Source organism: Hylobates moloch, unplaced genomic scaffold (genome assembly GCF_009828535.3).
Source record: "Hylobates moloch isolate HMO894 unplaced genomic scaffold, HMol_V3 SCAFFOLD_16, whole genome shotgun sequence".
Taxonomy (NCBI): Eukaryota; Metazoa; Chordata; class Mammalia; order Primates; family Hylobatidae; genus Hylobates; species Hylobates moloch.
Genome location: NW_026652291.1, coordinates 63456726 through 63472200, shown reverse-complemented (window position 1 = coordinate 63472200; position 15475 = coordinate 63456726). Strand labels below are relative to the sequence as shown.

The 15475-nt window shown below is 31.9% G+C and overlaps 1 protein-coding gene across 5 annotated transcripts in view; it reads left to right on the top strand.

Annotated features, from left to right (window-relative positions):
• The window catches only part of NOVA1 (NOVA alternative splicing regulator 1), a 152856-nt gene that overhangs the window by 45611 nt on the left and 91770 nt on the right, over positions 1 to 15475 (top strand). The window contains exon 2 of one of the 5 annotated variants that reach the window (XM_058429887.1): positions 2207 to 2308. The exons of the other annotated variants lie outside the window; for them this stretch is intronic. The gene's annotated coding sequence lies outside the window, so the exon portion shown is untranslated. The remainder of the gene's footprint in view (positions 1 to 2206; positions 2309 to 15475) is intronic. 5 annotated transcript variants of the gene reach the window in all.

Here is a 15475-nt window from a genome sequence, read left to right as displayed (position 1 = left end):
TTAAGAATTTACTTGTCATTTTATAAATGAGTATTTAAGTCACCACAATCTTGAGGAGCTACACTGTTTTGTAATACTGTTTTGTAATATTGTGAATTATTTTAAAGGTGAGAATAATCTTTTTCTTTTTGGAAGATATGTGTGTATGAATGGTTATATCTTTATATCTACAGAAAAATACCTAAAAGGAGTAGAGGAAATGATTCATACAAATAAAAGTATTATGTGCATTACTTTGTTAAAAAAAAGTGATCCCTTGCTAGATTCTTCAAATTTAGATTTTTTGTTTGTATACTGTTATATAAATGAAAGACTGATAAATGAAATGACATTATTTATATAAAAAAGCAAAATGTTTACTATATCTGACTCTATTCCAAGTAAGTACAGTGTGTGAGAAGGGACCAGTGTGGCTTTTTGAGAAATGCAGACTCCAGAGGTATGTGGCAGGATTCTAAAACTTATACTTAACATTTTTATTTTGAAAATAATGCAGAAATGCATAGTTTGTGATATTGATCTATTTTAGACAACATGGCTAAATAAAAAATAATATTATGAAATTATGTAGCAGTAAACAAAGGTAGAATCCCAAAGTTATTTGAGGTAGCTCTTTTGAACAATTATTACTATTACTGGTAATAATAGGCCAGGTATTATATCATGTGTCTGGTATGCATTAATTCATTTTGTAGTTGGACTAACCCTTCAAGTTACTATTAATTCATTTTACATGAGAAGAAACAGCTGCTCATTTATACATTTAATTTAGAAGGATTACTTCTGCTTGTTCAGTTGGGTTTCTTGAGTATAATTTATCAAAGTTTCTTAAACTACATGAGAGGTTACAGAGCCCTTTAAAACCTAACAAAATCTTATGGCCCATTTCCCCTGAAAATGTGTGTATGGACTCATATATTTTTATTTTAGTATGCAGTTTCCTAGAATTCCTAGATTTCTTAAATTTCATATGTGGACTCTAGATTGGGAATCTCTGGTATATGTCTTTTAAAATAAAGAGCCACGTCTTGTCACTTAAGGAAAATAATATATATTTACACTATGCTTTATTATAGAAAGAATTTAAGAAAGCTGAAAGGAAATTGTCAGCTATCTCTAACTCCACTGAGTATATGCCAAAGCAAATAAATTCTATTTAATTAGGAAGTGAGATTCAGAAAAGTTTGACTTATGGTATGCTAACGGTCAGGTTTGTTGGACTTTGTCACAAAGCACCCTCAGTCTGTTTCAGAAAGAAACCTAGATGTGAATATTTTGAATAATGTAAAGTTACCTCTTCAGAGTAGTATATACATAGTAGCTGTGCCTAGAGCTAGGAGATGAGATAGTACCTTACAGCCTTTTGATTCAGTGATATTTCTCAGAGAATAATTATTGAATTTAATTTTCTGATTCCATCAAAGATAAATTATGTGGACAGGTTGTTGTAGTAAAAGCAGAATGTGGTAATAATTTTCTGTACTAATGAACTAAAGTGATCTTAAACTTGGTTGATTCATTCTTCATATGGGCTAAGGATGAAGACTGTGTTTAGGGTCTGTCTTAATTTGATTTTGGAGAAGAAAAGTTGTCTTTTTATAAAACATCAGTAGTTGTTGAGGACTAATTTCATAACATTCTTTTTCAAATATGAAGTAATTTGGAATTTCAGAATAGCTTTTTAAAAGTCCCTTTTAGATATTTTATGATACTTGTGCTTCAATTTTGATATCTTACCTATTTTTTTTCTCCCTTGAATTCTCATCTGAACCAAAAAATAATTAGCTGAGCAGAATAAAGAATCTTGTTGTATATGTTTTCCTGGTTTTAGGTAAATTTCTGTAGAAATAATGTTATAAATCAGTATAAGTATTTGGGTTTTATTTTTAACATATACGTTTTAACATTTGGTTTATTGTTATTTTGTGAATTGAGTAAGTATATTTCTACGTTTCCTGCAACCATTCTTAGCATTCAATTTTTAAATGAATGACAGCCCATCTGCGTAGGTCTCTTGTGACTGAGTGATGTATTCTGTTTTGCTGTGGCAAAGTTTTCAGACAGCCACTTTGTTCTTATATATTTTCATTTTCTATAGTACTTTTCATCCCTGTATATATGTACAGGAGTCACTTCACCCACCACCGAATTGCAGCCACTTCTGAGGTGGAACGCAGCAACTGTTTAACAGCGCACTTTCCCCTAGGTGCTGACAGCTGCAGAAGAAATTGTACATGGTGCTGTACAGAAGGTATTTCTCCACTGTGCCATCTGCAGAGTGAAACTGACTAGGAGTACTACATAGACTGTAAGTTTCTTGTGTACCTGCCCTAGACTGGAAAACCCAATAAGAGAAAATAACAAATAACTGGGAAGCATCATCTAAAAATGTACTGAGGTCAGTTAAACTTAGTGCTGCTCTCCCTGGCTCTAAATTTTATTTTGAGGTCATCTGATTGGTACGAAATTAAATAACAAGTAGATGGATGCACTCCTTTTTATTCTAAAAGCAAATGAAACTAAAATGCTTTTATCAATATCTTCACTTTGAATGGAACTTAATCATATTGTTTTTAAATATTTTTAAGTAACCAAATCAATGTTATAAGATTTCAGAGCCATGTTCTTAAAATAGAAAAAAAAAAAAAAAAAAAAAACTTGTAATTCAACAGGAACGTCTTAATTAGCCTTGCTTCCAGTGTTTTCTGTCTTGGTTTTAATACTTTCTTTTGGAGTTTTGCAGCAAAGCCAGTTTATGACGAACTAGTTTTGATTCTTAAGGTTAGAAACACCAATTTTGACTGCTTTTTTATTTTTATTTTTAATTTTTCTGAGATGAGGTCTCTCTCTGTCACCCAGTCTGGAGGATGGTGATGTGATCATGGCTCACTGCAGCCTCAACCTCTTGGGCTTAAGCGATCTTCCTGCCTCAGCCTTCCAAGTATCAAAGATAGCCTCCCAGCTATCAAAGTAGCTGGAAACTGGCACTACAGGCATGCGCTACCATACCTGGCTAGTTTTTTCTTTTTTCTTTTTAGTTTCTGTAGAGATAGGGTCTCACTGCTTGAGACTAACCTGATCTCGAAGTCCTGGCCTCAAGCAATCCTCCTGCCTTGGTCTCCTGAAGTGCTGGGATTATAGGCGTGAGCCACTGTGCTCTGCCCAATTTTTTTTTTCTTTAACATTTGGGGAAAAAAGTGGGGAAGAGAAGGAACAGTAAATATTTGAACTTCCGCTTACTGTAGTTTTAGTCTCTCCCATTTAATTATTTAATGAGATTTTCTTTTGTAAAAGCACTTTTATAAGAGTGCTATCTTTAGTAATAGTTTGTCATGTTTATGCCTTATAAAATAGAGAAAATATCATTAGAAACATCTGTGTCTGTGGTTACACAAGATGATAAGGAATGTTATATTTTGTTATTTTAGGGGTTTTTTAGTCAATAGCATGACATTTTATCTCTTTTCTGCTATATTTATAGACTGTTCTATGTAAAGAAATTAGAATCTCAAACTTTACAGAGTCTTAATCATATTAAATATAATGTCATTTGGTTTAGGTAACTTTAAATTATGTGTCATAAGTTAAAATATATTGTGCACATATCTGTGTTTATATATTCTTAGTCAAAGCAGATAAAAAATAACTTCATTCCACAGTTTGTTTACTTGTAAAATGAGGTAGGTAGAAGAAATGATTTTCTAGGGACATTTTAAGTGTTTACCATTCAATTCAGGGTTAGTAGTGTATGTATTTAGAATTGTACCTTACCAAGATATTTGGGCTTAAGTGACTTTGTTCTAATTAGAATATTATTTGTGTTAATTAAATGCTGAGTGACAATGTTTTAGAATCAGTAGAGGGGGTCGGATTTCCTACAAAGATTTTCAATTATCTATCTAATTTTGTAGTGTAGATAACTCCACTGTTTTGCAATATAATCTTTGGACAATGCAGCACAGTTCTTAATATCTTATTCATCATGGAAGCATAAAGTGAGTAAGAATAAAAGGCTTTACTTACACTGAGTGGAAATTTACTTAAAGGTTACCCAAAAACTCATATTGTAATGAGGCTTACCCCCTTTACTTGCATAGATTTAGTATTTCATTTAATAGTCAAAGCACTAAAGAAGTAAATATCAATACTTAAAAATTTACAGTTTACACATAATGTACCTATGTATCTCTAGCCTAGAGAGTATTTTTATCAATATATGAAATATTTGAATTGCTATAATTGATTCTTTGGTACTTTCTACAGTGTAATTGTAAGTATTACTTAATCCCATTCATTTTATTTACTGAAGTCATCATTATTTGACAGAATAGATTATATGTTTTATATATTAAATTTTGGTTGAAAAGGCACAAACTATACCTGTTTTGTGTGTCCTGGTATCTATTTTTAAATTATACAGGTTATTTTTTATATTTTAGACTTTATGTGGATGGTAGAAGTTTGGCAGCTTACTTGATTCAATACTTAGCCATATGAATCTTGTATTTTATTATACCCATAGTGTATGGGATTTGAAAAAGAATCAGGTGGGAACTTTTTATTGAATATACTTCTGTATTGTTGAATTTAATGAAAATATACTGCTTGTATAATCAAAAATAAACTGTTGGTGTTTCAGTTAAATTATTTATTTGGAACATTTGTTTAGTTTATTTAGATTATCACCATTTCGTAAAACAGATACCTCTTATCTCTATTGGTGATTTTCAAAGGGCCTTCCTCATACTGTGAAAGGCCAGAATTGTGGGCAGGATTATTACTTAATTAGCACTCACTTAATAATTTTGGAATTCAGAAATAAATTATAAGTTATGAATAATTAAACTTTAAGGAAATACTTGTTTTTCATCCTTTCTCATTATAATTTTCTATTTGTAATAGGAAAAATGAAGCAAATGCATAAATGATATGAATTTTTATTTTATTTTATTTATTTATTTTTTGAGATGGAGTCTCGCTCTGTCCCCCAGGCTGGAGTGCAATGGCACGATCTCGGCTCACTGCAACCTCTGCCTCCCAGGTTCAAATGATTCTCCTGCCTCAGCCTCCTGAGTAGCTAGGACTACAGGCACATGTGGCTAATTTTTTTGTATTTTTAGTAGAGATGGGGTTTCACCGTGTTAGCCAGGATGGTCTCGATCTCCTGACCTCGTGATCCTCCCATCTCAGCCTCCCAAAGTGCTGGGATTACAGGCATGAGCCACTGCACCTGGCCAAGTTATATGAATTTTTAAGTACTTATGTATGAATGATATATACTTAGACCTCTTGTGATAATGTCCTGGCAACATCTAGCTTTCCATTAGAGGCTTTAGGAAGAGATACTAGAACCAGCTGAAGAAGTAGTGAAATTGGTGAGAAAATAGGAAACTATGTGGCAATATATTTTTCATTGCAGAATTTATTCAATTTAAACTAATTTTAAAGAACATACATTTTAAAGTAGAATTTTAGTCCATAATTTTAAATTTTCAGATGTTCTCAGTTTTACAAAATACTCTTTTAAATTAGGTACATATTTTTATATCCCTCTCAAATAGATAATTTTTAAAAATTATTTTTCTTATCAGATTTATCTGAACAAATTTTGATAATTTTTTAAAATTATTTTTCTTATCAGATTTATCTGAACAAATTTTATTTGTTAGAGAGATGAAACACCTTCAAATGTTTTACTGTAAACAATAGGGAGATGATTTTTCAATGTTGGATTAGGTGGACAATTCTTTTTAACCTAAGTGGTCAATATTTGAGTTACTTCATTTGATAATCAAGCTTTAGTATTTTATACATCATTTATTATTATCCAAAATATAATTTATATTCATAGACTAATATATGGAATTTGAATTTAAATGTTTTGGAATTAAAAATGAAAAATGTTTTTTTCTAAATGGTTTCCAATAGATTAATGGAGATATAATACTCATATCTTTGCTTTTCTTATTTTATATATCAAATGATTTCTGCTTATTTTTATAAATTTTGCAGTTATTTTTCAATATAAATTGAATTCATTGAAAATGTTAAATGTATAAGTTTGCGTAAAAGACTACTGATGCCAGAAACCTCATTATCTTTAATTAATCTTAACTGAATTAAGCATTTATTAATTTAAAATTTTTCTGTAATTCTGAAATTTTTATATGTCTTGTGGGTAAACGTGTGTGTGTATATATGTGTATATAATCTTTCTAGTGTATTTTCTGAAGTGTGGTGTCAAATCCTTACTGCCACTTTGTAGCTATTAATCAAGTGTAAATTGCTTAACAACTTTAAGGTTGTTTTTTAAATCTGTTAAGTGGGAATCATTTCACCTACCTCACAGGGTTGTTGTGAGGAAAAAAAACAATAAAACATATGTGAAAGAGTGCTTAGCATATAATAGATGTGCAGTGTATGAAAATGAGTGTTACCAAACCTTCAGTGGCCCCCATTGTCCTCAGGATAAAATCCAAATTCTGTGTCATGGTGTGTGTTCTGGCTCACCCTTATGTCTTCAGCCCCATTTCTTTCCTTCCAAACTGCACATATTGATTTATTGATACTGTAGTCTTTATAGTTCCCAGGATATATCATGCTTTCTTTTGGCCTTTATCGGAATGGACCATTCTTTTAAACTACTCACTTTCCCCTTTATCCCTAGGCTACTATCCTCTGTATAACTCAACCTCATCTCTCAGGCTTTGCTTTCTATTTCTTCTTCACTAAGACGTCTTCTGTCCCTTCTTCCTCACTTATATATTTTCTTGGATGATCCTTCTGTATGATCCTATGGGCTGTGTTTATTCTTTTCAGCAATTATTGCATGTAATGTAACTGCCTTTGTACTTGTCTGTTTCCTCTACTAGTTGTAAAGGTCAGAGAAGGTGGAGCCTGTCTTATTTGCCATTTTCCTCCACTACTTAAGAGTTTCTGTAACTCAGGAAATATTTGAACATTTTATAAATAGGTGTGTTTCCCTAAACAAATTCACAACATATATAATATGAGTGCTACTCCTTAAGTAAAGCAATTTGGATTCTATATTTATAAAATGTATTTCAGGTCCCACAATAATCGTAACAAAATGATGGCCATAAAATTGGTCTTGTTTGCCCACCATTTATCACTCTTAACGGGTTTATTAGAAGAGATAGACTCACTCAGGGTGCAAGCAGAGAGTTACTTTATTCTCTCTAGTCACTTTATGTGCAATTCCATTCTGAATATTATGTTTTCTGCTCCTTGATAAAATGCTGTTTAAGTGTCGTTATTTCCATCTCTTCTCTATTCTTGCTTTTCTGCTGCTGCTTGCTTTTTTTCTTTTCAATTTTTTTCTTTCTCTCTCTCATTCTTTCATTCCTTTTCTCACCCTGGCATTTTAAAATAGACTTAATTTTCAAGTAATGAAGAAAATGTTTAATAAATTAAAGTTTTAAATTCTCCTCCAATGTAAAATGTCTTTTCTACATCAACCTTGCTCAAAGAGGGTTTAAAAACCTGAATAAGGAAGGAAATAGGTTGGTCTGCTAGTAGACTGTTGCATTAATTGTTTTCTTTTTTTACCTTATGTTTTCACCCTCCTCACTGTGCATCACCTAGGTTTTCTGAAGTTCAGGAATTAGAAGTAGGGAAGAACTAATTGGTAGTAAAGGTATGTTGGAAGTTTTAATGGATTCTTCTCTTGCTTTTCTGGATTCATCAAAGACTTCTAGTATTTGGAGATAACCCAACTATAGTTCCTTGATGCGGTTGACACTTTCTTTGTCTAGTTTTGACTACCCTGCTTAGTTTCTGACTTCCTGGTTTATCTCTGTCCTCTTTGTTTTGGAATTACCTTTTTTTTTTTTTTTGTAGTCCTTTAGGTAAGTTCCTTTAAAATGGATTAGTGCTTTCCTAGGGGTTATCTGTCCCATGGGAAAATATATTTCTTTACTCCACCAACCTACCAAAGTACTGGCCAATTCTAAAATAGTAGCCCAGACTGAGGGCATGAGTCTTTAATTAGTTACCAATCCTTGAGTGCCCTATATTCCAGATCATAGACTAAATTCTGAGTGCATCACGGTGCTACTTCCTTCTCCATCAATCTATAAGCTCCCTTCCCTCAGTATATGTTTATAGTTTTTATTTGAATGGTGAGCTAAAGATAGCCTGAGCAATTTTTGGCCACAATCTTACCAACTGTTGCCTAGATGAACTGTCACCTCATTTCTAGTACATTGAACTTGTTCTCAGCTTTGGATCATTGACTGAAACTGAGACAACAAGAAAATTCTCATTTTAATATCCTATTACACTACCATTGTGGCATTGAGGTCATAATGGGAAGCTTGCTTTTCTATGAATGTCCATCCATTTCTATAATTCCATGCCTTGTCTTATGCTGTTCTGTCATTTTGGGATGTCTTTTCTACCTTTTCTTCCTGCGGTATTCTACCCAGTCTTCAATGTCCAAGTTAGATAAAGTCTTTATTGGTCTTGGCAGTTAGAATAAATATTTCTCTCTAGTGTGTTCTCATTAATACTTTGTTTCATGTGTTATTATATTACTTACAGATATGTCTGTCTCTCTGACCAGATTATGAGACAGATTTTGAGACAACCACTGACTTATTTATTGAAGAACTTCTTATTGCCTAGCTCCTGTTATGTGTTTAGGACATTATTTGCTTAATTAATGAATCTCTTCTGAACACTCGGATTGAAGTTTATAAAATTGTTAAGTAATATCTATCTCCTTATTTATTTTTCTCCTTGTTCCAAAAAAAGTTTGAGGGATCAACAGTTAGTTTTTATGCCTTTTATCATATTTTTTGCTGTTCGAATTTTTAATTTTTATGGATACCTAATAGTTGTACATATGTATGGGGAATATGTGTAATTTTGATATATTCATACAATGCGTAACAATCAAATCAGGGCAATTGGGATATCCATCACCTCAAGCACTTATCATTTCTTTGTGTTAGGAGCATTCCAATTCCACTCTTCTAGTTATTTTGAAATACATGATTATTATTTTTTAACTCAGTGGTATTTATTTATTCTTAGGCAAATTTATTTTAGGTTTTAGTTCTGGTTTGGGCTAAGTTAATTTTCTCCCATTTTCCTTTGACTTCTTTATTTTTCTTTCTCTTTAAATTTCAGTCTCTGTAGCTAATTGTGATAGATAAAGATAATTAGATATTCCAAGTAGCTTCAAGTTGCAAGTAAAAATAAATAATTAATTTAATTAAATAGCTGTAATGATCTGTCACCTCATTACTACTTTTTTTTTTTTTTTTTTGCTATTACAAAATTTTCTGTTTCCTTTTTAAATTCTTCACGGTTTCAGATTCCATCTTTAGATATGGTCAGAAATGATGAAAGACAACTTATTGGTCATAAAAAGGGTTGGTTGTAAAAGAATAATATTCCTATAATAGAAAGTTAAATTGTTATATTTATTGAGAGTAAAGTTCTGTTTCATTCAGATATTATCCTGTTATTTTGAGTGATTACCCTAAATAAGTTGTCTCAATTTGAAATGCAGCACCAAATTTCTGCCATTCCTCAGGAGGATAATAATGCAGTCTTTTTATAATAATGCAGTCTTTATTACTGAAATTTAGTCAAAAGTAGAATTATTTAATATATGTAGTCAGGCAAATAAGTAAAAATTAGATAACCAAGAAATCCAAAAAGCATTTTAAGTAGAGAAAATTGAAAAATTACCTCTATTTAAAACTTCTTTTTCCTGGAAAGTTCCAGATGAGTACAGATGGTATACTAAGAAAAGAGAAAACATATTTTCCCTTCAAATCACATTGTTAAAGGCTGAAAGATGATAAATCAACTTGCCATATAATAGCCCAGTGATGTTTTTTCTTCCTTATTTTCATGGTGTTGGAAATACAAAGTTTTTAATAGATATGTTTACCTTACCTAATGACTTGCACCAATATGACTGGTGACATTTTAATACTTAATTTTGATAATTTTATCTGTTAGCACTTACTGGCTTAGGAATCTTAGTGAATGGATATTCTGACCTTTACATTAGGTTAAATGATATAGATGGCAGATCTCAGAATCAGCTAAATAAGGTGCCAGATATTATAATATATAATATATATGATTACTTGTGTGCAGTCATAGTTCTTATAGCAATAACATTTTGTGTTAGTATTTTCATAAGAAGAAACTACAAAATATGGCCAAGTGATTCTCAGTTTTAGGTATCAAGAAACATTGTTTATCCCTGTGATTTTCCCTGCTCCTCAACCCTTGCAATAATTCAAACGTTCTATTTACAACATCAGTAAAATACATTTTTCTTGTATTTTCCACTTAGTTTAAGGTGAACATTGATTTAGGATGGAACTTTGACATTAGGAAGAACAAAATTCTGTTTTTCTGTTTTTGAGAGCATACTCGGGGAAACTAAAATGCAATAGACTTTTTGGCATGCGTCTAATATGTATCAGTTATAAAATAGGAAAAGTGATGCCTAAAAATATAGTTTCCTAAAATATGCCACCTGAAGTATATTTCTTTTAAATGCTTGTTTTTCCCTTTGTTTCCTTATAAATGGCTCATTGTGTTTTTGAATTGTGGTATTGTATAGGACTTTAGAAACCCTCTTTTAGTGGGTCCAGTAAAATGTTAAAAAGTGATTAACTGTAAATTTTTTCATATACCTTGTTCTTTATTTCATAACTAATCCTGGATTGTGTTCCCATACAAAATACCTTACTCATGTTACAGGGAAAGTGCAAATAAGAAAACAGCCATCAATTGATACTTGTTTTTTATGCTTCTCTTTGCAACTCCAGCTTCACATTTTCCCACTGTGCTTCAAAGTATGACAGATTCAGCATGCCCGGAAGTTCCATATTCTCATTCTACCTTCCAACCCCAATCATTCTTTGCTTATGTCTTCACCATATACTTGTGACTGTCTCCTCTCCTTCTGCTTAAATATTATCCATTTTTTTTTCTGGATCCTAATTATTTTGCCTTTAAGATTTGTGTTGAATCAGTATGCTTTATTCTATCTCTGTTGATAAAACTCTGGCTCATTACTTACCACAAGAAGTGATAAGTTTTTAAAAATAGATTTGTGCACTAGTTTTACCTTTCTGTACATTGTATTTACTTATGAGTGGAAAGCACGTATTGTTCACCTTTTTGCTTTCCATGGAGGATAGTCTCATAAATCATTTCTGAATTCACTCAACTAATTGTGAAGTAGTTGATTCCTGGTATTTAAGTCTTAAAAATATTGAATGGATTGCTGAAAGTCAGATCAGTGCCACAGTTTAAAATTAATCACACACTATTCCAACTTGATGATACTCTTATTAGTGTTAACACCACCAGGAAAGTACCTTTAATGACTTCTGAATAATTATTAAGAACACTTGGTTTCCTACTAATGTGAAAATAAACTTTACTTACAGTATGCTAGTACATGCTGGTTTGTATGCTTTTACTATAATTTAGATGAACTGAGTTGTCTTTTTGTTTCCATTTTAAAAAATATGGTTACATGCCTTTTTGAGGAAATAATTGTGGCAAAAGTCATCTAATTCAGCAGCCCCCGACCTTTCTTGGCACCAGGGACTGGTTTTGTGGGAGACGATTTTTCCATGAGAGGATGGTTTCAGGATGAAACTGCTCCACCTCAGATCATCAGACATTAGATTCTCATGGGAAGCACGCAGCCTAGGTCCCTGCATGGGCAGTTCATAATAGGGTTTGCACTCCTGTGAGAATCTAATGCCCCAGCTGATCTGACAGGAGGCCAAGCTCAGGTGGTAATGCTTAATGTTTGCTCACCTGTGGCTCACCTCCTTTGTGTGGTCAGGCTCCTAATAGGTCAGGGAAGGGGTGTGGGGGAAGGGGGGACGGCTGGTTGGGGACCCCTGATTTAATTGTTTAGGTCTCTTTTTTTACATTAGTCTCTTTGTGGTTCCTTTAGAGATAAAATACAAATGGGAAACAAGCTTCCTTTGAAATGTTACAGAAGACTTAAACCCAACTACTAGTCTGAGGGTGGATCTGATTTATGCTAGTAAGAGGACACAGTGGCCTCCTAAGAAGAGTAACTCTGCAGCAGGCTATTTTTGCTTCTTGTGCTAGAACTTTAGAGATAGCTTGGTTTTTTTTTTACTTTGCCTCTTATTATTATAGTCTTTGAAGATAATCACTAGTTTCTGAAAAATTTTATTACAAAAGTACTGTCATTCATATCAGACTGGATTTGAATATATGCTTATCCTTGCTTTTAGAACGTTTAGTTAAATTATTTGAGTTGTCAGTGTTATATAAAAATAAGATAACATTTTAAATGTAGTCTCTTCAAAATATCATTTCAGTGTATAACTTTGAATGCTTTGATTAATATAATCTTGTTTTCTTCCCATTTCTCTCCTCTTTTTCTTTTAGTATGTGTGTATATATCTTTGTCTACATCTATCATCTATCTATAAATACACACATATATACATAAGAGCTCTTAATTTTATAAATCCACTTTTTATATTCTGGTGTCTCAGTTATTTTCTTGGAAAAGAACTTTTCAAGTCAGTTTAATTTTATTTTGTCTTATTTAGAAACAAAGTCTGAAACCTGTATGTTTTGTTTTCCAGATTTGTCTGTATTTATATTAACGTTGGTGTATGTTGCTTTCATATTATAACTATCACAATTTTTGTGGCATTTAGTGAACCTAATGTAATTTACATTCTGTTATTTGTATAATCTGTTATTCTTATTCATCATTCATTCATTCATTTCTTCATTCAGTGTTTATTTAGTAATACTGTGTGCCCGGCACTGGCCTGCATGCTGGGGATACAGAAAGTCTCTATGTTTGTGGAGTTTGTATTCTTGTAAAAGAAGAGGGAGATGTGTAACACTAATAAATAGGTAATTTTAGAGAGGCATAAATACAATGTAAGAAATAAGGGCATTGTATAAAATATCTTGGGGGTATATTTTAGCTAGGATAGTGAGAAGGATCATTTGAGTTGAACTCTAAAGGATGAGGACGACAAAAGTCACATTCTAGTCATCAGGAATAGTAAAGAAAAACGTCCTTGGATCAGAATGAGCTTAGCATGCTCAGAGAACAGAAAGAAATGCTGTGTGGGTTGGCTATCCTTGAGAAAGAGAATGTGGCAGGAGTTGGGGTCTTTAAGATAATGTACGGGCCAGATCAGTAAGTCATAGTAAGGAGTTAAAATTTTACCATAATTACAATTTGAAGACATTGGGTAGTTGAGTGTTATGAACTGATTAACACTGAGGAAATCAGTTTGCCTGCTGTCCAGAAGATGAACAAGGGAAAGGAGTGAGGGGCAAGAACATCATTAGGGGGTTATTGCCGTGGTCCCAGCTAGAAATTATGGTGTCTTAGTGTAAGTCTTGTAGTAGTAGAAATGGTGAGAGGAAAGATGTTTTTTGGAGGAGCACTATTAGAATTTGTAAATGGATTAGAAATGGGGTAATCAAAAGTATCAAACATAATTAAACATTAAATATTCTTTGGAAATATAATTTAATCGACATACACTTTTCCATGGTAAAAATGTAGTATAATTTTTTAAATTACACATCTATTTTTGATTATTAGTTTTTTCCTTAGTTTTGCTAAAATAAATGACATTATGTCATTTTCTCACCTCTCTGCCATTGAATGTAACAATGATTTTTGATGGCTTGTCAGTTCGAAAGGTAGAAAATTGTATCTTGCTATTTTACTTTGTCTTTGATTACTACTTAGATTCAAATTTTAATGTGTGTATTAACCAACTATATTTTTCAGTTGTGGATTATTTCTAGTCTTGATTATTTGGGGATATTGGGTATTTTCCTTATTGATTTGAAAGGCCTTATTAATTTCCTGAGATAATCTAAAAGTTCCAACTTGATTTGGCTCTGAGTCTTTCTGATTCTCTTATGTCAGTTTCCCCTTGCCCTTTATGCTGTAGACAATCTGGACACTTCTCAACCAAGCAACTTTTATATTGCCTTATAGCTTTTGCACTTGTTCTCCATTTCTGGATCCCTCTTCCTCTACATCTTCACTCATGACTCTGAGAGAAGGTTCATCATTCATGTTCCAGTTCAAATGCCATGTCCATAGAGGAGCTATTCCCAGTTTCCTAATATAATATCCATTCTTACATCTTTCACATTCTATCACATTACTGTCTCTGTTTTGTTTTCTTTGTTCTCCCCTCATAGTCTTTTAAGGTCTTCACAGCACTTATCACTGTCTGAACTTATTTTATTACTTACTTATTGCCTGTTCTTTCCAGTAAGAATGAAAGAACCATGGGGACAGGCATCCAATCTGATTTGTTTACTGCTGTACTGTATGGGGCTATTATTGGGCATATGGTGGGTAATAAATACATATTGTGGAGTGGATGATATGAGGGCATTAACCATTTGTTTCTTATACTTGTGTTTTTTCCCTTTTTGCCAATTGTCTCTCATTTTTGCTTATGGCTTTTTATATGTAGAATTTTGCACTTTAATAGAATCAAAACAATGAAGCTTTTGAAATTTAAAAAAACTTTCCATTTGAGATCTTCCATTTACCAATATTCTAATTGACATGTTTTTGAATATAGAGTTATCATGTATTTTAGTGAATTAGGGAAAGTATTTGAAGATAAAAAATAGCTCATAAGTTTATTTCTAGTTTGATTACATATTTTATAAAATAGAAATTATATATAATTTTTTTGTTTTTCTTCACTTAACATTTTACCATGTGCATATTTAAATAATATACACTTCATTTTTCACAAGCATGATTTTAAAAATTTCTACACTATTTCATCTTAGGCATTTGATATATTTATCAATCTTTTATTATATATTTGTTTCAGTCTTTTTTGCTAATATACATATAACACAGGGCACATTATTGTATTTAAGTTATTGTGTTCATTTATAATACCTCCATTGTGATAAATTCTTAAACATAAAGTAGTGGATTTCCTGAGTCATTATGAGTATAGTATGCACAGTATTTTAAGACATTGAATATTCGTTGCCAAATTATACTCTAGAACAATTAAATCAGTTTACTCTCCTAGTAGTAGTGTATGTATGTGTGTGTTTATGAAATGTTCTAATTCCTGATATTGTGTGCTTTTAAAAACTTGGCCCATTCCTCTCCATGAATGCCCTCTCCCTCTAAAACTTTCTCGAAAAACTATTAGGATGTTTATCACACAAAAAATTAAAAAAATTTTACATAGTAAAGTCTATTATCTTTCCCCCCCTTTTTTCCCTTTTATGTTTTTTGCTTAAAATAACTTTTCTTATTTGGAGGTTATGAATATGCTCACTTATGGTTTGATCTTATTTTTTATGTTATATGCCTCTAATTTATATAGAATTTAAGATTTGGGGGTTTTGAGAGTAGAAGTTCTCGCTTTATTTTTTCCAAATAGTAATCTAGTTATGC